This window comes from Macaca fascicularis, chromosome 15 (assembly GCF_037993035.2).
Source record: "Macaca fascicularis isolate 582-1 chromosome 15, T2T-MFA8v1.1".
NCBI lineage: Eukaryota > Metazoa > Chordata > Mammalia > Primates > Cercopithecidae > Macaca > Macaca fascicularis.
Window position 1 is genome coordinate 101,151,645 of NC_088389.1, and position 24,109 is coordinate 101,175,753.

At 43.4% G+C, this 24,109-nt stretch overlaps 1 long non-coding RNA gene across 3 annotated transcripts in view; it reads left to right on the forward strand.

Moving 5' to 3' along the window:
• Positions 1-18,326, forward strand: part of LOC102134749 (uncharacterized) — a 54,444-nt gene extending 36,118 nt beyond the window's left edge. For 2 of the 3 annotated variants that reach the window (XR_010581603.2, XR_006692865.3), the window contains exons 2-4: positions 17,193-17,336; positions 17,591-17,691; positions 18,267-18,326. This is a non-coding gene — a long non-coding RNA (uncharacterized lncRNA). The remainder of the gene's footprint in view (positions 1-17,192; positions 17,337-17,590; positions 17,692-18,266) is intronic. The other variant, XR_012424785.1, reaches the window with a different exon arrangement.
• Positions 18,327-24,109: the final 5,783 nt, after the last annotated feature.

Sequence of the window (24,109 nt, forward strand, 5' to 3'; positions counted from 1 at the left end):
ACAGAGTGAGACCTTGTCTCAAAAAATAAATAGAATCTCTGACAGAATGGATAATATTCTAGAAAAATGTAACACATTAAAAGTGAATTGATGATAATTATCAGTAACTATTCAAGATAGTGGCTTGATAGTTTAAAAAAGTAATCATTTTAATGATACCCAGATAATTTTACAGGCAAGTTTGACCATATCTTAAGAAATAATTTTTTTTGTAAAACTGTTTATAGAACAGCAAAATATAGAAAACTAATTTGCTGTATAAACCAAGAAAAATCTTTTTATGCCTAATTTCAGGAATGATATAACATTACTTCTGCCACATTCTCATTATGGAAGGACATTACAGAAATGTGTGAATGCCAGGAGGCAGGATTACTGGGGGGCACCTTACAGGCTGGCTACCAACCATCAGAATAAAGAAAAATATGTAATTAACCTTATAGAGGAAAGGAAAACATTAGTTAGAATGTAAAATGTATTAATAAAAGACTTAGGAATAGAAGTTTTTATACTAATAGTTTCTAAAAATCTATAAGAAACGTGATACTTCATGGTGAAATTCTAGATGCTTTATCCTTAAAGTTAGAAACCAGACAAGAATGTTCCCTTCACCACTACTAATCAAGATCGTAGGCTGGGTACAGTGGCTCATGCGTGTAATCCCAGCATTTGGGAGGCCAAGGCAGGAGGATGGCTTGAGCCTAAGAGTATGAGACTAGCCTAGGCAACATGGTGAAACCCCGTATCTACAATAAATACAAAATCAGCTGGGCATGGTGGTGCATGCCTATAATCCCAGCTACTAGGAAAAGTGATGTGGGAGGATGACTTGAGCTCAGGAGGTTGAAGTTGCAGTGAGTTATTATAACTTGCCACTGCACTCCAGCCTGGGTGATAGTGGGAGACCCTGTTTCCCTCCCGCCCCCGCAAAAAATTGTAGAAGTTCTAGCTAATGCAGTAACACAAGAAAAAAACAAAGGCATAGGAATGAAAAAGAGGCAAAATTTTCTTTCTTCTTTTTTTTAAATTTTTCTGAGACAGACTCTTTATCAACCAAGCTAGAATACAGCGGTACGATCTTGGCTCACTGGAACCTCTGCCTTCCCAGTTCAAGCGATTCTTATGCTTCAGCCTTCTGAACAGCTGGGATTACAGACGTGCACCACCACACTCAGCTAATTTTCATGTTTTAATAGAGACAGGGTTTCACCATGTTGGCCAGTCTGGTCTTGAACTCCTGGCCTCATGTGATTCATCCTCCCTCGTCTCCCAAAGTGCTGGGATTACAGGCGTGAGCCACCACACCTGGTCACAAAATTTTCAACATTGGACATGATAGGATTGTCTAAACAGAAAAATCCAGGTGCACAATTAGACCTAATAATAGAGATACTAGTAGGTACACTTTCAACAGACTTAGAGAAATAAAAACCTTTCTTACAAATCATTTAGTCTACATAATTGCTATAGTTTGGATGTAGTTTGTTCCTGATGAAACTCATGTTGGAATTCAAGTTTTGATGCAGCAGTGTTGGGAGGTAGGGCCTAGTGGGAAGTGTTAAAGTCATCGGGGTGGATCCCTCATGGATAGATTAATGCCATCTCTGGGGACTGGATTGGTTATCTGAGATCGGGTTGTTGCCTCTCACATTTGGTCTTTTTGCACATGCCCGCTTCCTCTTCTGCTTTCTGCCATGAGTTGAAGTGCATGAGACTCTCACCAGATGGGCTACCAAATTCTGGATTGCCCAGCCACCAGAATTATGAGCCAAAGAAACTTCTTTATAAATTACCAGTCTCACATATTTTTTTCTTCTTCTTCTGGGCAACCCCCTGGACGAGAATAGGTTCAGAGAGACTTTCCAGTCTCATGTGTTTTGTTATGAGAGCACAAAATAGATTAAAACAATAATTTTAAAAGGTCCCATTCAAAGTATCAAACAAAAACTGTAAGGTCCTGAGCTGGGTGCAGTGGTGTATGCCTGTAACCTCAGCTACTTGGCAAGCGAATAGGGGAGGAATACTTGGCCCCAGGAGTCTGAGACCAGGTTGGGCAACATAGTGAGGTGCATCTTAAAAAAATTATAAAGTTCTTAAGTTTCAAAATATGTGTAAGAATGTTCTGGAAAAATGTATGAAACATTTCAAGGATCATAAATATCTGAATAAAAGAAAACATAAACTAATATTATAGATGAAATGAGCCAATATTTTAAAGCTGTCAAGTGGTCTAAATTCATCTATACATTTAAGCCATTCCAAATAAAATCTTGGAGATAGCTTTGAACAGTGTCAGCTTAGCGAAGTAGGAATTTTGTTACCCAGGCATCCCTTCATTGAATGGTTGTGGGTTAAGGTCAGCCGTGAGAAAAAATTTTCTTGGGGATTGGAAGGTAGAGGTGAAGTAGTAACCATTTTTATGCCCTGAAGGTCAGTATAGGGCCAGGCCCTGTTGCAGCTCATGAAATAGCAGCTGGACCAGCTTTGTGTGGCAGCTCCATGAGGAAGGGTGCTGGTGTATGCTGCTGGTCATCACAAAGGTTGAAGACAGTGACAGATAGACATGGGTTTGCCTTTACAGGTTCCTAATTATTCCTGGTCTTTCCCGTTCATCTTCTTTCCCTACTGCTGGCTCTGGTGACTTGAGGTCTGACACCAGACATAGAACCAATGACCTTGCATAAAATGTTTACCTCCCACAATTGTAGGAGGTCTCAGCCCTATAATAAATCCTTTACTCTATATCACTCACAGTGGTCCTGTGTTTCTGATCAACCCCTAAACTAACACAATCCCAAACAGAAATTTCATTGAAATTCACAGGCTAACACAAAAATTAATTTGGAAGATGAAGAAGCTAAGAATAAGCTAAGAATTTTGAAAAAAAATAGAAGAAAATGGGAGGGGAAAGGGAGGAGTCTTGCTTTGGCAGATATCAAGACTCATTAAATAGCTATTTAATCAAAAACAGTGTGATACTGGCAGAATGATGAAGCAGAAAGACTAATAGAAAAGAATAGAGAGCCCACAAAGACTCCCAAACATACACGAAACATGACGTGTGATAAAAGAGACATTACAAATCAGGGAAAATGATGGCCTATTCAATAAATGTTGCTGTGGCAACTGGATAGCTATATGAGAAAAAATAAAAATATATGTCTATAATCTATCACACACAAAAATACAGTTTAGAATAACTAAAGCTCTAATTATATAAAGCAAAACTCTAAAATGAATTATAGGAGACTATCATGCAGGATAGGGAAGAATTTCTATATAAAACACAAAAATTATAACCGTAAAGAAAAAGTCGATACACTTGACTATATTAAGAAATAAAACCCTTCTGGGCCGGGCGCGGTGGCTCAAGCCTGTAATCCCAGCACTTTGGGAGGCCGAGACGGGCGGATCACGAGGTCAGGAGTTCGAGACCATCCTGGCTAACACGGTGAAACCCCGTCTCTACTAAAAAATACAAAAAACTAGCCGGGCGAGGTGGTGGGCGCCTGTAGTCCCGGCTACTCGGGAGGCTGAGGCAGGAGAATGGCGTAAAAAAACCCGGGAGGCGGAGCTTGCAGTGAGCTGAGATCCGGCCACTGCAATCCACCCTGGGCGACATAGCGAGACTCCGTCTCAAAAAAAAAAAAAAAAAAAAAAAAAAAAAAAAAAAAAAAGAAATAAAACCCTTCTGAATGACAAAAGATACCCAAAACAGTGTTAATATACAACTTACCTTTTGGGAGAATACTTTGTGTTCTACACAATCAACAAAGAGTTAGCATCCAGAGTACGCAAAGAATATAAAGAACTCCTGTAAATGACTGAGAAACAACTTACCGAAAAAAAAAAACAATGAGAAAAGATTACGAACAGGCAATTCCCGGAAGAGGCTGATCTGAAGAAAAAATATGTGAAGATGATCAGTCTTACCAGTAGTCATAGAAATGCAAACTAAAATAAAAATCAGGTGTTATGTCACACTCATCAGATCAATGAAAATTAAAGGTCAATAATATTAGAGTGCAGAGAAAAAGTAAACCTCACACATTGTCAGCATAAATTGGAAGAGCCATTACAGGGCAAATGTGGTAGTTTTTGTGGAAGGTAAATATATATCACCAGGCATATATCCTAGAGAAACGAGGATTTCATTGCAGTATTGTAACAGCAAAAATGAAAACCGAAAGTCTGTCAAAAGAAGAATGAATGAATAAATCAAGGGCTATTCAAAGAACATACCACAATGAAATGAATGCGCCAGGCGTTGTGGCTCACGCCTGTAATCCCAGCACTTTGGGAGGCTGAGGCAAGAGGGTCATCTGATCCCGGGAGTTCAAGGATGCAATGAACTATGATCACACCCCTATATTCCAGCCTGAATGACAGATCGAGATCCTATCTTTAAATAAATAAATACCTACATGTAGCAATATGGATAGATCTTAAAAACAGAATGTTTGACTTTAAAAAAGCAAGTTTCAGGATCATATGTACTACCTTTTATGCAAATTTAAAAAATACCTCCAAATAATAGCAAATAATGTTTATACAGACACATATATGTAGTAAAAATTTAAAAAGAGGGGTTTAAAGGATAAACACAAATTTTGTGACTGTGGCTACTTCTCAGGAAACAAGATCAGGGAAAAGTCCAGATAAGGTTCAAGTGTAGATGTAACATTTAGAATAAAGATGCAAAGGTAATAGGGCAAAATATTAACATTTGTTAAATCTGCATGGTGGAAACTGGTTTGTTACACCTTTTTGTAGGTTGACATCTTTCCTTGTAAGACAAAAGAGAAAAATACTGGTGATACTATGGACTGAATATTTGTTCAGTCATCTCCCCCATTGCCCCCAATTCCTGTTGAAACCCTAATCCCCAGTGTGATATTTGGAGGTGGGGCCTCTGGGAGTTGATTAGGTCATGAGGGTGGAGCCCTCATGAATGGGATTAGTGCCTTTGTAAGAAGAGACATGAGAGGGATCTCTCTCTGTCATGTGAGGATATCACTGGCTGCAAATCAGGACGAGGTTCCTCTCCATGAACAGAATTAGTTGGTGGTGCCTTGATCTTGTACTTTTAACCTTCAGAACCATAAGCAATACATTTCTGTTTTTCAAGTCACCCAGTCTGTCATGTCTTATAGTAGCCCAAGCCGCCTAGGACAAGTGGGTACCTGTGGCTTCCCCCACAAGCCTCAAGTTCCTCCCAGAGCCTCCGAGGCTCTCCAGAGAGCACAGGCACATTATCTGGTTTTACCACTCTGATGAGACTTGTTCTATGTGCCTGTTCTAGAAAACCTTCTTTGGAGTTCACATAGTAGGTTGAGCAGAATTGGGATCTGCTGAAGCTTCCAGTCCATTTGGTAGGGGAAAAAACTCATGTATTTTGCCCACTGGGAGTTCTCTGTCCTCCCCCAAGACTGGCCTAGGACAGGCTGTGGCCCTGTATTCCCTGTGGGCTTGGAAACTAGAATATCGGGTACCTCGTGTGCAGCCACACTGCTGTGTGATTTCAGTCTGCCAGGTCAGCCTGAACTTACCCAGGCCTGACAGCTATAGCTTTCTTGGTCCCAGCACTGCCTTGGTACAGTCAGTGCATGGGATGACATGACTTTTCTCTTCCTTGTAGCTGTCACCCATCACCCTTTACCTCTATTCCTACTGCCTCAGCTCAAAGCAATCTGGAATTGAGAACTATTTCTTGTACTTACCATCTATCTCGAAAATAGATACCTTATTCTCCTTTCTCTTCCTCTTCTCTCCTTCTCTGTTTTTGCAATTGGTTCTCTGGTATTTGCCCATGAGCTTGTTCAACTTGTGTGTCCACTTCTCTCTGCTCTGTCCCAGTGCTCCATTTTTTCAGATGCCTCTTTTTTCTATACTGCTGTCTCTGGGGCTTCCCACTGTATGTAAGTGAAGATCAGTGAGAGCTTCCCATCCTGACGACCAGAGGGAACTCTCAGTATGAGCTTTACATGCATGGAGGTGGAAGAACATGATCAATTGCAAAACAGCCTTAGCATTGTAGAAGCTGCAGTCCCAGGAGATGGTAGCCACTGAAATCTCATATCACTCAGTGGAATTGTATTCAAGGCTTTCTTGAGCTTTCAATCCTACCTAAGGCATTGTATTGAACAGCACTGTTTCTGTTTGCTCATAAATTGGTGGGATTTGGGACAAGACAGTGTATGAAGCTAAAATAAAGGTTTTCTTAGGGGTGTGTGATGATTCCAGGGACATTCTTTGGGTCACTGAGCAAGGATCCTCAGCCAGCTCTTCGGTTTCCAGCCCCTAGAGTCCAGTGTTCATAGTTGAAAAAGTTTATGATTTTTCCCATGGAGGCACCCCCCTTTTTGCAAAGTTCATAATAGGATTTTGGATTTGCTGGAGACTAAGAATCTAGTGACCTAAGAAAGTTGTATCTTGGTGTTAGGCTGATTTTTATAAATTATAAATTAAAGTAACCATACTGAGTGAGGTTAGCCATAGCCTAAGTTATACGAACAGGGGTTTAAGATGTCAGTGCTCTCATATTTCATATGACCATGCTGGATCTAAATGGAAACTTTACTCAATGTGGCCACTTAAGGGGGAATATCACATCTGAGTTATTTTAAAAAGGCAGTTGTGTCTTCCCATAACACTTTTATCCTTTCAGTGTTTCATAAGCATCTCTGTTGCCTGAAATGGAGGCAAACATTATCACTGTCATGTCATGGATGGAGAGATGGTGCACAGACATTAATTGACTTTCACCTTGCAGGGCAATGGCTGAGTCATTCAGGGTCACAGGTCTTCTTTTTATTTTGCTGCTTATTCTATAGGACAGCATCACCTCGTGGTCTTTGAGTTAAAATGCCTACTGCCGATGGAGGCAGTCTGTCGGTGACCTTGAGTAACTTTCACATTCTCTCTGGATGCCCGTTTTCTTGCTTTAAGTTTGGATAACAAACTCATACTTCTGATTTTATCCTTTTTAAAGAAATATCAGAAATAATGGAACACCAGTGAATCTCAGTTGGGGGATTCCATATTCTGTAGAAGCATAGATCTCTAAGTCAGGAAGGACCCGAAAAGGGCAGCTGGTTTAGTGGTCCTGAAATTTTGAGTCACAGGAGACTTAGTGAAGGAGTTAAAAAAAAAAAAAAAAAAAAAAATGCTTGCTTGAGCTCCATCCCAGATCTGCTGAAATGGAAAATACTAATATAGAGGGCCAGAATTCTGTAATTTAAAAAATCACTTTGGGTGGGCTGGTGCAGGTATAGAAACCGTGGCTTAAGTGGAAGCTTCCAAGTGTGTAGGAGAGGGGACATCCTGTGCATTTGCTGAGGGGTCTAATGTGCAGTTTAAATAAACAGGCTGTGGGACCAGAAGTGCAACCTTCTTAAAGACAAGTGAGTAGATGAGAGAGGGACTGGGTAGAGATGCTGGGGAACACTGGATTTCGTTTTTGCCAGTGAGTCCCCAGGCTTAAGTGTGGAAGCTGGAAAGAACGCTGAATAGAATGAGGCTCAGTGCCAAATAGCTGGGTGACCTTGGGCAAGTCACCCCCTTTGTCTCAGTCTCAGTTTCCTCATCTGTAAAATGAGGGTGTGGACTTGTTGATCTCTAAATTGCTTCTATGATACTTGATATTTATTAGATGTCCTTTTCAAATGTGAACATGCTATAATTCGAAAGCTGTTCATCATCTTAATTTTTTGAAATGCTGTCTATGGACCCAGTGCTTGTCCACCTGAACCTGTTTTCAGCCATGGGCCTCCCCAAGCTGTGCCCAGCCACTGAGTCAGTGTGATTACCCATAGAACCCAAATCATTCCAAGATGATTCTCTACATCTCAGGCTGGAAAAGCAACCTCTGAGAAGGTGAGGTTTGGAAGAAAATGTGATTTGGCTTGGAGGGAGTTAAGTATCCTATAAGACATGTCTGCTCTGGGTGAGGTAATTCTATCTGCTGCCTGGTGCTTCAGAAGGTGACAGAAGAAGGGTCTAACAACTGGCAAAGATGGAGCACTTTCCAGTTCCTGTGCTCACCTTGCCGCTGGGTCATGGCTGCTGTTAACAGGAGAAGCGTGTAATTATAGTTGCTGGCACCGGTGTTAGCTGCTCAGGCCCAAGCCTGGCCAATGAGAAGAGGCTTAGCAAAGAAGGATGGCCTCTGCAGCAGCATCTTCGTAGGCCAGAAATGACCAGTGTTCACCATAATTGAAAGGGAACTGAAAGGAAGCAGTTTAGGTAAGAGAGCCCAAGACTGAAGAGCCAAGTAATAGATTTTATTTTATTTTATTTATTTTTTGAGACAGAATCTCTCTCTGTCACCCAGGCTGGAGTGCAATGGTGCAATCTTGGCTCACTGCAACCTCGGCTCACTGCAACCTCCACCTCCTGGGTTCAAGCCATTCTCCTGCCTCAGGCTCCCAAGTAGCTGGGATTACAGGCACACGACACCACTCCTGGCTAATTTTTGTATTTTTAGTAGAGATGAATTTTTGCCGTGTTGGCCAGGCTGGTCTTGAACTCCTGACCTCAACGTGATTTGCCTGCCTCAGCCTTCCAGTGTTGGGATTACAGGCATGAGCCACTGCGCGCAGCCCAAGTAATAGATTTTTTTGGTTTTCTTTTGTTAGAGTTGATTAAATTCAGTGGATGAAACATTGATTGAGCACCTAATATACAATCAGAAACTATGTAAGGTTTTAGAACTTCATAGAGAAGAAGGTATTGATCCATTTCTTTAGGGGATGATAATCTAGTAGAGAAGTTCTTCATAAAAACAGACGTAATATATTCATTCTATTCATTCTAGTGGTGACAGATAGCAAGGGAAGGAACTTCCAGCAGGAAAGGAAGGCAGATGAGGTGACGTTTGATGTGGCCTTAGCCTGACATTTGAGTAGAACTCTGCCAGGGGGAGAAGGGAATGTATGGGCCTTCCAGGCAGAGGAGACAAAATTAGCAAAGGCAAAAAGCTGCAGAAGAACATGATGTGTTTGGGAACCAGAAAGCAGGCTACAGATGTGAGGATGATGAGCACACTCAGGGGAGAGGAAGGTGGAGAGGCAGGGCTGCAGACCTTGCTAAGGAGCTGGGCTTAATTGTGTGTATTTTGGTGTGTGTGTTAGGAGGCTAGTAAAGGGAGCTCTTTATTAAATAGTCATGTTTGTGTTTTTGAAATATTATTCTGGAAACCATATGGAGGGCAAATAGGCAGAGGGCAAGAATAAAATCAGAACACATATTAGGAGATCAAGAAAGAGAGGCAGCGGCTAGAGGCTAGGCCATGGGATGAATCTGTTGCCTGTCTGGATATGGGCAGTGTGTGTGAGAGGAAGGTGGTTTTTTTTTTGTTTTTGTTTTTGTTTTTTTTTTTTTAAGATATTGGGTCTTGTCTCACTCTTTTGCCTTGGCTGGAGTGCAGTGGCACAATCATAGCTCACTGCAGCCTCAATCTTCTGGGCTCAGGGGATCCTCCTGCTTCAGTCTCCCATGTAGCTGGGATTACAGGCATGCCCCAACATGCCCGGCTAATTTTTTTTATTTCATTTTATTTTTGTAAAGATGGGGTCTTGCTTTGTTGCTCAGGCTGGTCTTCAACTCTTGGACTCAAGTGATCCTCCTGCCTCAGCCTCCCAAAGAGCTGGGATTACAGGCATGAGCTACTGCATTTGGCCAAGGATTATTCTTGGTTTTCTGTCTCAGATAAACTAGAGAAATACCAGTTTCCCCCTTTCCCTTCCCTCCCCCAAGTCCACCTCAGTTGGGCTGAGGTGGAATCCAGAGGTCTGCGTTTATAACACCCAAATACATTTAGAGTAGAGTTTATTATTTTTTTTTCACAGAACAGTTTTTAACTTTTTTAACTTTTTAAAATTTATTTTTATTGAAGTAAAATATACATATATAATTTACCATCTTTACCATTTTTAAGTGTTCAGTGTAGTGGTAATAAATACATTTATATTGCAAAAGTTTATTTTTAAGTATTTCTTATGGAGGCCTCTAAGAAGTCACTGTATCTTAGTGTGTTCCTAAACCAACTGCTCAGAAGTTATCTCATATGACTTTTATTATTATTATTATTAATTTTTCCAAATCCCAAGAACCTGTGAATTATATGACTTTTATAAAAGCAGATAGCTGCATCCCACCCCAGCCCAACTGAGACAGACTTGGGGGAGGTGAAGGAAAGGGAGAAAGTGGTATTTTGGGAGCTTATCTAAGGCAGAAAACCAAGAATGATCCTTGGCCAGACGCGGAGGCTCATGCTTGTAATCCCAGCACTTTAGGAGGCTGAGACAGGAGGATGGCTTGAGCCCAGGAGTTCAAGAGCAGTCTGGGCAACACAGTGAGACCTCGACTCTATACAACAAACAAAAAAATCCCAGTTCAGAAATGGGGAACATCACCAGATCCCCTGGAAGCGCCATCTATGTCTCTTGTTGGTTGCTACCTTTTTTCTTGTCCCCTGGCCTGCCCCCAGCAGAACCACAATGAGGATTTTTTATTTATTCATTTATTTATTTATTTTTTGAGATGGAGTCTCACTCTGTTGCCCAGACTGGAGTGCAGTGGCACGATCTTAGCTCACTGCAACCTCTGCCTTCCAGGTTCGAGTGATTCTCCTGCCTCAGCCTCCTGAGTACCCGGGACTACAGACATGTGCCATCATGCCCGGCTAATTTTTGTATTTTTAGTAGAGATGGGGTTTCACCATATTGGTCAGGCTGCTATTGAACTCCTGACCTCAGGTGATTCACCCACCTCGGCCTCCTAAAGTGCTGGGATTACGGGTGTGACCCACTGTGCCTGGACTGCAATGAGGATAAAAAAAAAAAAAATTGAAAATGTAGGCTGGCACGGCATGCCTGTAATTCCAGCTACTCGGGTGGCTGAGGCAGGAGAATTGCTTGAACCTGGAAGGCAGAGGTTGCAGTGTTGCTAAGATCATGCCATTGTACTCTAGCCTGGACGACAGAGTGAGACCCTGTCTCAATAATAATAATAATAATAATAAAGTTAAAAAATTGCAAATGTATATGAAATAAAATCAAATCTTCCTTTATTTCCCCCTTTCCAATTTAGATTATTTTTTCCTCACCTTCCTAATATGGTCAAGTGTGGGGATCCTAAAATAGCCCTTATTTCAATATATACAGTACTAACAAAATGTGATTTGGGCTGTCCTTAGCTTTAATTGTGTCTGTATAAACTAAGCTGTGGTGGTTTATCAATCACTTCTGTAGCTTTTTGTAGCTTACACAGCTGTGAGCTTAGAGAAGTCCATTTATCTTAAGAGAAGTATTTGCTTTTTTGTAAACAGTGGTGCGTATATCCCGAACCATTTAATGGGAGGAAGGAGAAGAGAAAAGGATAAATTGTAGAGCCTGGAAGTTTAATATTGACTTATTTAGGTTCTGGGAGTCATTAGAGGCTTGAAGAGCTATTTAGCAGGCCCTCTTTTTAAAGCTGCTGTTTTTAACGGGCTGTTAGAATCGCAGGTTCTGGGCTTACCTTATACATGCAACATTTTCATTTGTGGAAGAAAGGCGTAGTGTGGAGAGAGGGCCTGCTTAGATGAAAGACGGGATGACCCAGATGTCTGGTCAGGTAGAGTGAGTGGTGTAGGAGAGTTTGGTTGGACGATGGAACAAGGTGTTAGGAAGATTTGGAAAGGCTGGAGAATTGGCAGGAAGGCAGCAGCCTCCCGTCTGTGCCATCCTGAAGGCATGCTGGGCCCCACCTCTCCAAGTTCATGTCAAGGTTTACAAGAGTCAGTGTGTTTGCGCTGTACTTGGCATTTTCACAAATGACTCTGTAGTTGTGTTTATTATTTTTATTCCAACTGTTGCTCCGGGGACTTTCTGGTAGCCAGGACTTCCAGGCCAGCTTGGAATCCCTTGCTAATTGACTCAAGCCATGAAAAGGTACCATCAAGGCTGCTTTGAACTCTTGCCTGCTCTAGTGCTGGACAAATCCCAGGCAAGCACGATAGGAAAACCAATAATGAGACTCACACCTCCAAGTTTACAGTGCAAAACTTTGCCTGTTCAGGTGTTAAGTGCAGGGGTGAGGTGCAAGCCCAGGGGAACCAGGTTTGAAGAGTAAACAGACCTTGAGAATGTGCTTCCTCCTGGGTCCTACGCAAGGAAACCAGACCGGGGAGGAGGGCTCACAGCATTTCCGTCAAAGCCTGCAGTTAACAGTCAAGTTGACCCAAATAAATTCACAGATATCTGTTACCCCCTGTGTTTTCACTTCACACCAATTCTCCACAGATACGACTCAGCTTTGGGGAAACTTGGCAAGAGGTCTCAGTGAGATTCTTCCTGTGAAGCTATTAGTTTTTGCCACTTCGTAGAGAGAAGAATACAAAAGTAACCTTAAGGAGGTCTAGGGAGAAAGGGTACCATCATCAGGAAGTAACTGATGTGTATTGCCACTGAAACATTTTCTCATTTCCTATTTATTATTTAAAAGCTATGGCAAAGGCACCGTCAATGGAGCAAAATATTTGTTGACTTTTGTGAAACATCCCCTGATAGTAGAGTTTTTAAAAAGTGTTATAGCAACTGTTGTGTGAAATTGACTCTTATCTCCTCCAGTATAAGGTATAATCAGACTATCTTTCATTGATAGATGTTAATACTTTAACATGGACCTAAATCCAAGCATACCTCTGAAAGTTATATCTTAAAGAAGGGAGTCTAGGCCAGGCATGTTGGCTCACGCCTATAATCCCAGTGCTTTGGGAGGCTGAGGAGAGAGGATTGCTTGAGGCCATGAGTTCAAGACTAACCTGGCCAACATGGTGAGACACTTTCTCAGCAAAAAAAAAAAAAAATTTAAATAAAAAGAAGGTTGTCTATTAGGTTTTTATCTGTTTAGCAGGAGAGATGAGTCAGTTGAAACTGGAAAACTGTGTGTTCACAAGGCTTGGAAAGATTATCTCAAAATGTAATCCTGGTACAGGGTGTGGTGGGTGGGGAGCCATGGCAAATGGAAGCAAAAGCCATAAATTAAAACAGATTTAAGAGGCTTATCAACCAAATGTAAGTGTAGACCTTGTTTGGATCCTGATTTGAACAAGCCAACTATAAAACAAACACACACAACATGAGACAATTAGATGTGAACCCAAAAGTATCTGAGACAGGTTATCAGTTGATTTACAAAGTTTATTTTGCCAAAATTAAGGACACGCCCATGACACAGCCTCGGGAGGTCCTGAGGACACGTGCCCATGGTGGTCGGGGTACAGCTAGCTTTTATGCATTTAGGGAAACACGATACATCCATCAATGCATGTGAAGATTTACATTGGTTTGACCTGGAAGGGCAAGACAACTCAAAGTAGGGGGGCTTCCAGGTCAGAAGTAGATTTTATTTATTTATTTTTGAGATGGAGTCTCGCTCTGTTGCCTAGGCTGGAGTGCAGTGGTGCAGTCTTGGCTTACTGCAGCCTCTGCCTCCCGAGTTCAAGCAATCCTCACACCTCAGCCTCCTGAGTAGCTAAGATCACAGGCATGCGCCACCACACCCGGCTAATTTTTTTTGTTTGTTTGTATTTTTAGTAGAGATGGGTTTTCACCATGTTGGCCAAGCTGGTCTCAAACTCCTGACCTCAAGTGATCCACCCACCTGAGCCTCCAAAGTGCTGGGATTACAGGTGTGAGCCACCACGCCCAGCCTAGATTTTAGAATTTTCTAATTGGCAATTGGTTGAAAGAGTTATTGTCAATAGAAAGGAATATCTGAGTTATGATAAAGGGTTGTGGAAACCAAGGTTTTATCATGCGGCTGAAGCCTCCACGTAGCAGGCTTCAGAGAGAGTAGATTGTAAATGTTTCTTTTCAGACTTAAGCTCTGTTTTGATATTAATGCTGGAGGATATAATGAGACATGTTTGACCCCCTCTTCCATTATGGCCTGAACTAGTTTTTCGGGTTAACTTTGAAATGCCCTTGGTTGAGAGGAGGGGTCCATTTGGATGGTTGGGAGGCCTTAGAATTTTATTTTTGGTTTACATAGGGAAATAAGTACATAGGGATATTTGATGACATTAAGAGATTTAAAAAATTTAGATTGTAGTAATGTTAAAAAAAATTTAAGAGATATGTATTACAGATGAGGTATTTATAGATGAAATGACATGATATCTGTGATATCTGAAATTTAAAAAATATATCCCAAAGTGTCAAGGTAGGGGGTTAAATGTATGGGGGCAGGAAGGGAGGTTAGAGATGAAATAAAATTGGTCCTTGTGATTGTTGAAGATGAGTGATGGATACAGGAGTGATGGTTTCATGATATTATTCTATTTCTCTTTATTTGAGACAGGGTCTCGCTGTGTTGCCCAGGCTGGAGTGATCATGGCTCACTGCAACCACAACGTCTCTGGCGCAATCCTTCCACCTCAGTCTGCTGAGTAGCTGGAACCACAGTTGTGTGTCACCATTCTGGCTAATTTTTTCCTTTTTCTCCAGAGATGGGGTCTCAACCATGTTGCCCAGGCTGGTCTCGAACTCCTGGGCTCAAAGGATCCTCCCACCTCAGCCTCCCAAAGTGCTGGGATTACAGACGTGAGTCACTGTGCCCAGCTCTCTCTAATTCTCTGTGATGAAAATTTTTATTAAGCAAATTTAAAAAGGAAGGACCTAAATGGATGCTTACCTCTGTTAACTTTCTTTGGTAGGGGAGGGAAAAAATAATAAGGATTTCCTCTCAAGTTGGGCATATAATTTTTACCTTTATTAAATTTATAATCAGACAAATCTCATTCGGCTCTTTGTAATCCTATGATTCTTTGAGTATACAATTCTGTGAAGTTGTGATCAGTTGACATACTTGTCATAATAATCATTAGCACTAGTCCCACGTTGGGTTAGAGGGGGAGAAAAGGAAGGAACTATTTGCTGACTTTTTACGCCAAGGGAGGAACACGGTCTGAATATTTGCAGTGGGGTGGGAATTGTGGGACAACAGAGTGTTATGCTTCTGCGCACTTACATAAATGTGGGTGAGAGAGTAGTTATGGTTTGTGTAGTAAAGCTCTTTTAAAGTAACTCTACATCTGTGTTAGTCTGTTCTCAAACTGCTATAAATAAATACTTGAGACTGGGTAATTTATAAAGAAATGAGGTTTAATTGGCTCATGGCTCTGCAGGCTGTATGGGAAGCATGGCAGCATCAGCTTCTGGGGAGGCCTCAGGGAGCTTACATTCACGGCAGAAGGCAACCAGGCTGTGCTCCAACTACCCTGGGCACATGTCAGCACCTCCTGAGGCTATGTCACTGACATGCGTCCTTAACTTTGGCAAAATATACTTCCTAAATTAACTGAGATCTGTCTCAGATTTTGGGGGTTCACAGTACCTCATGGGACTTAAAGACTATTGGATCAATAAAATGAGGTGTCATTTCTTTTATCCGACACTGTGAGCTTTGTGATCCATTAGCGCCTTCTCTCCACGGCAATTTAACTCCATGGAAATTACATGTTTGTACACAAATTTCTTCCATTGTACTGTGAACCCCCCTTGAGGTTAAGAACCATGCCTTTGTTTGATCTTAAAAATAAAATTGGCATTGGTGGCTTCCAATATGCTAGGTCCTCTGCCATGTCCTTGTTAAGAAAGCTAAGATTTCTGTTTCCTTGGAGCTTCCAGGCTAGTTGGGAGACAAACCTTAAGCAAACTCACAAACAGGATTACAAGTTGTAGTAAGTGCCATGAAGCCAATAAAGGAAGAGAATAACAGGAAAAACTAGATGAATTAATAAAGGAAGGCCTTTACTAACTCTTTGAGAAAGGACATTTGAACTGAGACTTGGAGGAAGAGGGCCAAACCAGCATGTGAAGAGCTGGGCAAGGGTGATCCAGGCCCAGGGAATGGGGTGTGCAAAGGCCTTGAGGTGGCAGAGGGCTGAGAATGTTCAAAGGATTGAAAGTAGGCAGGCTGGATGTGGTGGCTTACGCCTGTAATCCTAGCACTTTGGGAGGCTAAGGCTGGAGGACTGCTTGAGCTCAGGAGTTCGAGACCAGCCTGGGCAACATGGTGAAACCCCGTCTCTACATACAAAAATACAAAAACTAGACAGGCATGGTGGTGCTCATCTGGGTAGTCCCAGCTACTCAGGAGGTTGAAGTGGGAGGATTCATTGAGGTTAAGAGGTTGAGGCTGCAGTGAGCTATGATCATGCCATTGCACTTTAGCCTGGGTGCCGGAGCAAGAACCTGCTTTGGGGGGAAAAAAATAAAGGAGGCAATATGGAACCCATAACCAGTGTTGTGGGAAAGGGAGTTAAAGCAGGAATGTAGGAGTAGCATATGGGATGTTCTGGAGAAAAGTTAAGTGTTTTGAATTTTATCCTAAAGGATAAATATGCCGTGGTTAGGACTGTATAAAGAGAGAGTGGTTTCGTCTGGTTTCTCCTAGAAGAAGACCACATCAAAGTAGTCTGTTTGGGAGGTGGTGTAAGGAAGCATCAATAGAAGAGTGGGAAATTGAGGCAAGAGGGGGAAGAAATCCAACAAAGGATGAGTTATAAATCAAGTTATCACTGTGGACAACTGAAGCTTAATCCCTCTGAAGAGCTCTGGGAACCACTGTTGAATGTACCTCTCAAGTTATCCCACTTGAGTTTGAGAGAACTCGGATATTTATTTATTTATTATTTATTTACTATTTGTTTTTTTGAGATGCAGTTTCACTCTGCTGCCCAGGCTGGAGAGCAGTGGCACAATCTTGGCTCACTGCAACCTCTGCCTCCAGGGTTCAAGTGATTCTTGTGCCTCAACCTCCTGAGCAGCTGGGGTTACAGGCACGTGCCACCATGTCCAGCTAAATTTTGTATTTTTAGTAGAAATGGGGTTTTGCCATGTTTGCCAGGCTGGTCTTGAACTCCTGACCTCAAGTGATCTGCCCACCTCGGCCTCCCACAGTGCTGGGATTACAGGTATGAACCACTGCACTCATCTAATATATATTTATTTATTAATTATTTTGTTTATTTTAGAGACAGGGTCTGGCTCTGTTGCCCAGACTACAGTGCAGTGGCATGATGATAGCTAACCTCAGCCTGGAACTCCTGGGCTCAAGTGATCCTTCCGTCTCAGCCTCCCCAATAGCTAGGACCCCAGATGGGCACCACGCCTTGCTAATTTTTTTTTTTTTTTTTTTTCCAGAGACAGAGTCTTGCTATGTTTCCCAAGCAAATTTCAAACTCTGACCTGAAGTCGTCTTCCCACCTCAGCCTCCCAAAGTGTTGGGATTACAGGTGTGAGCCACTGCAACTGGCCCAGAACTGGAGTATTTATCCACCCAATCCTGTAAGCCATTGCTTGAGGTCTGAGGGACAAGAAAATGTCTTGTGAGGCACAAGCAGGTATTTCTAGCCTGCTGCAAGGGGTAGACAAAACAGCTTCTTTACCAGAGAAAATCTTCTGGCAAAGAAATATGGGTTCTGGTGTTGGAAGTCAGGTTAGTGAATACTGAAGTGGTAAAGGTAAAGATACATGGCAGATAGTGTCTGCTGCAAACGTAATCCAGTTTAGAAGTTAATACTTCTCTTTCATTCTTTCAGTGAACAAACCAGCAGACCAATTCAGAGTCCATTTCAGTGGTGCAGGTGAGAGGTATTAGAGACCTGGACAAGGTGGTGGCAGATGAAGATGGAGAGAACAGGTGGGCTTCAGATTTATGTTGGACATAGTATCAATACCTTGGTGATGGTTTGAACATTGGGTATGAGGTAAAAGGGAATTTCAAGAGTGATTTCTGGTTTAAATATTTGGGTGGGCCATGGTGCCATTTACTGAAATGAGATAACTGGGAAAGGGATCAGTTTGGGTCATGTATTATAAATGACATCAGTTGGCGCAGTTGTGTGACTTTCTCCAGCAATGCTGAGTTGGCATAGAGGAGTTGGGTCTCAGATTTCATTCATAAGCAAAGGTTTGTTACGTTGTGCAGCAGGGGGAGAGGGCAAGGGAGTGGAAGACATTTGCAAGGGAGTGGTTAGCGTAATGTTGAACTAAGGACTCTAAATTCATAGACAGGAAAATGAAAGCAGGAATGAGCAGTTGGTCAGAGAAAAGATGGTGGGATGTAAGCTGGAGGAATAGGAGTGTGTGGTCTTATTAACCTTGGTAGACATAGCTCCTGGCACATAGTAAAAGCTCAATGAATATTTGTAATGAAAATTTGTAAAAAAAAAAAATATATATATATATATTTATTTATTTATTTTTATTTTTTAGAGATAGGATCTCACTGTGTTGCCCAGGCTGACCTCCTGCCTTATACACCAAGCTTAACAGGTAATTACTGACCTGAGGGTGGGTAATAGATTGAATCGCACGTTTCTCCAGTTCTCTAGTTCTTGGATTCAGCAGTCTTTTTGAATGAGTCCATTGTATTTCTCTCTTCAATTTCTTCCCCTTAAGGATCAGCACACAAGAACTTCTCTGCTTCCAGTCTCCAGTGGGGTGTAAATAAGAGTTTCTGATGCCCACTCCCGAAGTTACTCTGTGCTTGTGGGAAGGTGGATCTACTATGGACTGATCTCTGGATATTTCGTTCATTCATTTAGCCATCTATTCATTCATTTATCTGTTCATTCAATAAGTCCTCACTAAGCACCTACTACGTGCCTACCCTCAGAGTTTTGAGGTTTGGAGATAACAAAATGAATGGATGAGTAGATGGCCAAAAAAGTTTTGGTTATTAGGGAGCTACAAATAGCACCTGAGTTTCTGAACGTGAACTTTTTGGCTCTCCGCCCTTCGTACACAGTTATATTGAGACTAAAGGGGGGAAAAAGCTTTTATTCTTTTGCCTGCTGTGTTGTTTTACAATTTTATAAAAATGTACAATGCTCTGAAGAAGCTCAGGCAGAAAGAATTCTTTCTATGTATCTAAAAATGTACAGATCTATCTCTCTAAGAGCCATGGTGGGGTCAGCAGTTGCGCCCCCATAAAGAGTGGGATGCAGAGTTTCACCCCTTTAACGTTTTTAAAGCCACTAAGGTGTTATTTTTTAGAATGGTTTTACCTATTTAAGGGTAATGCTCACCAACCCTTCTTCAGAATTTGTGCAATCTTCCATGAGAGACACGTCATTTAATTTCTAGGATCAGCCATGTATATTGTTTTCCTAAACTGTCTGCCACCCCCAGGCAATCTGTGAAGAAGAAATCTCTCCTCAAAGTAAAGGAAACCAGGCTTTCAGGTGCTTTACTGTTGCAGACTGGAGGGGGCAAGTCTCAGAGGGGTTCACTGAGTACCTGGCACGGTGGGGTGCGTAATAGATGCTCAGCAGATTCTTGTTTGACTCATGGATTGAAAAAAATTTCACGAGGGCTGCAATGTGTCCCCAGCGCCTAGTATAGGGCCTCCTTCTTTGTAGGTGCTCCGTGAAAATGTTTATAGAATGAACGCACAAGTGAAGATTACAGGGGAAGACTGAGCTTTGGAAATCCTGAAGTGTGCTCTAGGGTTGACTCATTTGATTCCTTGGGAGGAAAAAACAAACTTTTATTCCTCTGTCTACTCTCATTCAACACTGCACACTTCCATGATGAGATGTGTGAGTGGGGCTGAGGTGAGGAGATCCACACACACCAAACAACACTCCAGCACAGCCCTGCCGGGCGTCCTCTACTTCAGTTCAATTAGCCACAGATGATGGACTCAGTCCCACAAGACTGCTTCCCACCTCACATCCTCACATGCCAACCTCCAATGGTCACCTATACTTCTGTTTTTCTTTTTCTTTTTTTTTTTTTGAGACAGGGTTTCATTCTGTAGCCCAGACTGGAGTACAGTGGTGCAATCATGGCTCGCTGTAGTCTTGAACTCCTGGGCTCAAGCGATCCTCCCACATCAGCCTCTCAAGTAGCTGGGACTACAGGCATATGCCATCATGCCCAGCTAATTTTTGTAGTTTTTATAGAGATGGGGTTTTGCCATGTCGCCCAGGCTGGTCTTGAACTCCTGGGTTCAAGTGATCCTCCCACCTTGGCCTCCCAAAGGGCTGGGATTACACGCATTAACCACCAGGCAGGGCCATCACCTGTACTTCCGAACTGCTGACTGTAAATCATGGCTCTCCTTATCCCTCTTTGGGTTTGATTAATTTGCCAGGATGGCTTACAAAACTGAGGAAAACTCGTTTATCACTTTATTATAAAGGATATTACAGCCTGAGTGAGGTGGTTCACGCCTGTAATCCCAGCACTTTGGGAGGCCAAGGCGGGCGGATCACCTGAGGTCAGGAGTTCAAGACCTGCCTGGCCCACATGATGAAAACCCCGTCTTCACTAAAAATATAAACAAAAATTAACCAAGCGTGGTGGTGGGTGCCTGTAATCCCAGTCACTTGGGAGGCTGAGGCAGGAGAATTGCTTAAACCCGGGAGGCAGAGGTTGCAGCAGCAAGCCAAGATTGCACCACTGCACTCCAGCCTGGATGGAAGAGTCACATAGGTATGTGAGAAGAAGCATGGAGCTTCCATGCCCTCGGGCTCCACTCTCCAACCATGTCCACAAGCTCCACAAACCTAAAGCTTTCAAATCTTATTGTATAACAGGTTCTATAGAACTTTACCTCCAGCTTCTTCTCCTCTCTTTCCCAGAGATCTGCAGAGAGAGCTGCAAGTTCCAGCCCTTTGATCACTTGGTTATTCTGGTGACAGACCCCATCCTGAGGCTCTCCAGGGGCCCTACCCTAAGTCACCTCATTAGCATAAACTCAGGTGTGGTCCAAAGGGGCTTATTATGAATAACAAAATATACTCCTGTAACTCAGGAAATTATTCCAAGAGTTTCAGGAGCACCAAATATATTTGATATTATACCAGAATTCCCCTCTGGCTCTGAACAGCAATATGAAATGATTTTAGATTATTTTTGCTTGTGTTCTGCATTCTTTTGGGAAGAAAGGGAAGAGGTTAGGAGACAGTCCTCCTTAGCCAGTACACCAATCTGACCTGCTCCTCCGTCTGAAATGGGAAAAGTTTCCTCGTCCCCCTCACAGAGCATGCCATGGGGGTGTGACTCGCTTCTTCAGTGCCCTGCTGCTCAAACCTCTAGGGGGAGCAGGCAGATGAGCGGGTTGTGGGGCTGTGACCCCAGGGCAGCCTCTAGGGGGAATGTTTACAGCTCCTGAAGCCCCAGTGGGGCGTGTGTTCCAGTGTGCTCTTTTAGTTTCGCTATCTGTGGGCGGCTTGTGTTAACCAGCTCAATTAGACCCTCTGCTTTATTGCAAGGACAGAGGGCTTTTCGTCTTGGGGTTCTTGCCTTAGTATATCAGAAAAATTGGATCACATGTGGGCACAGTTAAGTGTTTTGAATTTTATCCTACATACAAAAATACATGGAGAATGAGTGCAAGGTTTTACTGAATGGTGGAAGTAGCTCTCAGCAGATGGATGGGGAGCCAGAAGGGAGACAGAGTGGGAAGGTGGTTTTCCCTGGAGTCTGCTGCTCAGTAGCCAGACTCAACTCCAGCCACCCCGGCCAAATTCCCGTTGGCTTCTGTGTTGTTCCGCCGGTGGATGACCTGCCAGGGTCTGCTGGTGCCTGCCAGTGTGTTCTGCCGGTGTGCTCCTCCTGACGGCCAGCTGCTTGTGTCTCTGCCCACTAGGGTCTTGGGGTTTTTATAGGCACAGAATGGGGCATGGCAGGCCAGGGTCATCTTGGAAAATGCAACATTTGGGTGCAAAAACAGGAGCGCCTGTCCTCACCTAGGTGCGTGGACACAGACCCGAGGGTGGATCCCTCGCCAGAGACCCCACCCTTCTCCTCCCAGCACTTCCCTGCCCCCACTCCTGTATCACTTCTTCATTCTCTACCTTGTGGAATGTGCCGCTTCAACCATCACTGAAGTAAAAACTTCCGGTTTAGTTGTTACTCCTCCCCCTCATGCAAGAGTGCCATGACCCAAATTACAGAGGGGCAGCTGTAAGGAGAGTGAGTACCGGAAAGTCAGGAGTATGGTTTGTGGGAAGAGGAAGAAGATTAGGGAAAAAGAAGAGCATCATTTTATTTTTTTCTTTCTTTTTTTTTTTTTGAGTGAGAGTCTTGCTCTGTCACCCAGGCTGGAGAGCAGTGGTACGATCTCTGCTTACTGCAACCTCTACCTCCCGGGTTCAAGTGATTCTGGCACCTCAGCCTCCCGAGTAGCTGGGATTATAGGCGTGCACCATGACACCAGGCTAATTTTTGTATTTTTATTAGAGACAGAGTTTCACTGTGTTTAGCTAGGCTGGTCTTGAACTCCTGACCTGAAGTGATCTGCCCACCTTAGCCTCCCAAAGTGTTGGGATTACGGGCATGAGCCACCATGCCTGGCCATTTTCTTCTTTATTATTTGTGTATTACAGAGATGGAATCTTGCCACATTGCCCGGGCTGGTCTTGAACTCCTGGGTGCAACCCATCCTCCCACCTCAGCCTCCCAAAGTGCTGAGATTCCAGGTATGGGCCACCATGCCCAGTAAAGAGCGTTATTTCCTGAGCCTTTCAGACAACCTCCGCCGTTACATGCAGCTTGGTTTGTCTTGACTCATGTTGGGGGAGGGCTTGCTTACCACTCATGATGTTGCTTCCATGTAGCAGGGCCTTCTATTACAGTAATCTTCGGGACTTTCCGTATCCTTTGACTCACCCCTCCCAGGAGAAGATGGGTGACTTAATAGAGCGATGAGTTTCGTAGTGGGAAGTGTTGTGGCTCAGTTCCTCCCTGTCATGGGCCTGGCCAGCCAGCAGAGAGCACCTATCAGGCTCTGCTCCAGCACCACTTACCTTTGCCTCTGCGGGGGCCTGCAGGCCTCCAGAGCGGCCTGTGACTGGGCGGGTGAGTCTGCCTGATTCTGGGATTTAGTATTAGAAAGCTCACTCTTGCTGTACACCTACAGCCTATCTCCCCACCCAGCCTTTATGAGTAATACGGGTGGCGTCTCATCTCCATCTGCCTGACTCTTGTGACTGTCTTAATCGGTTCCAAGTTTGGGTGGAAAAGGGACTTCTTCAAATCTCAACAGCTGAAGTCTAGTGCTTCAGTAGGAGTGGGGGCTGATCTGGCTGAACCGGCCAGGAGGAAACAGACTGCATTTCCTTGGCTCAGCCGTTACGCAGTTTGCACTGGACCAATCCCCTTTTCTTCATGTGCCTGCCTTGCGGACTGCCAAGCACTCCCTGACAGTTGCTGCTCCCTTCCCTCCATGGGAGGTTAACCTTTGCTGCTGCTGCAGCTGCAGACCTTTCTGGCAGCATCTTCTGCTTGACTAACACCATAGGGGGGGAAGGAGACTTCAGGAACAAAGAACTAGAAGAGTGGGCAGAGGCTGGGCATGGTGGCTCACACCTATAATCCCAGCACTTTAGGAGGCCAAGACAGGAGGACTGTTTGAGAACCTGAAGTTCAAGACTAGCCTGTGCAACCTAGTGTGACCCCTGTCTCTACAAAAAGTACAAAAACTAGCTGGGCGTGTTGGTGCACACTTATAGTCCTAGCTACTCAGGAAGCTGAATGAGGCAGGAGGATTGCTTGAGCCCAGGAAGTTGAGGCTGCCGTGAGCTATGATGATGCCACTGCACTGCAGCCTGGGCAATATAGCAAGACCCTGTCTCAAAAAAAAATTCAATGTCAAAAGAGACAAGGATGGGACTGTTTTTACATTTCTACTGTCCTTATGGTTTGGACAAATCCCTCTTCCAGCTTGGGATCTAATTTCCTTGGAAGGAGAGGATATGGAAAGCAAGAAGTTAAGGACCAGAGTCCTTTTTCTGACCACCTTGCTGGCTGTGTGACCTGGAGCACCAAACCTCCTTCCTCTGCCTGAGAGTCACTGCATATTAAGTACAGGCTGTGGCTGTGCTACATCGGTTCCTCTTAGTTTTGTAGATGTACACTCTCATTAGAGTGCACAATCTGTATTGAGTATGCACTGTGTGTTTGGCACTCTTATGAGGGACACAGGAGTGAGCCCTTCACAATTGCCTGGCATCTCTGGCAAGGGATGTCAGCTGCAAGCTTCGGAGAAGCTGCTCCCTAAGAATGGGACCGATAAAGTACTATGGAGTTTTGATAAACTAGGACTG